We start from the raw sequence: 304 nt of genomic DNA, 5'->3' as shown, positions 1-304 counted from the left end.
TTTACAATATTGTATTGGTTTTGCCTTACATTAACATGAATCCGCCACAGGTATACACGTGTTCCCCATCCTGAATCCCCCTCCCTCCACCCTCCCCATACCATCCCTCTGGGTCGTCCCAGTGCACCAGCCCCAAGCATCCAGTATCATGCATCGAACCTGGACTGGCGATTCATTTCATATATGATATCATACATGTTTCAATGCCGTTCTCCCAAATCATCCCACCCTCTCCCTCTCCCACAGAGTCCAAAAGACTGTTCTATACATCAGTGTCTCTTTTGCTGTCTCGCTTACAGGGTTA

This window comes from Bison bison, unplaced genomic scaffold (genome assembly GCF_000754665.1).
Source record: "Bison bison bison isolate TAMUID 2011002044 unplaced genomic scaffold, Bison_UMD1.0 scf7180017864490, whole genome shotgun sequence".
In the NCBI taxonomy this organism is placed as follows: domain Eukaryota; kingdom Metazoa; phylum Chordata; class Mammalia; order Artiodactyla; family Bovidae; genus Bison; species Bison bison.
The sequence above is the reverse complement of the archived record's forward strand: the minus strand, read 5'-3'. Positions refer to the sequence as shown.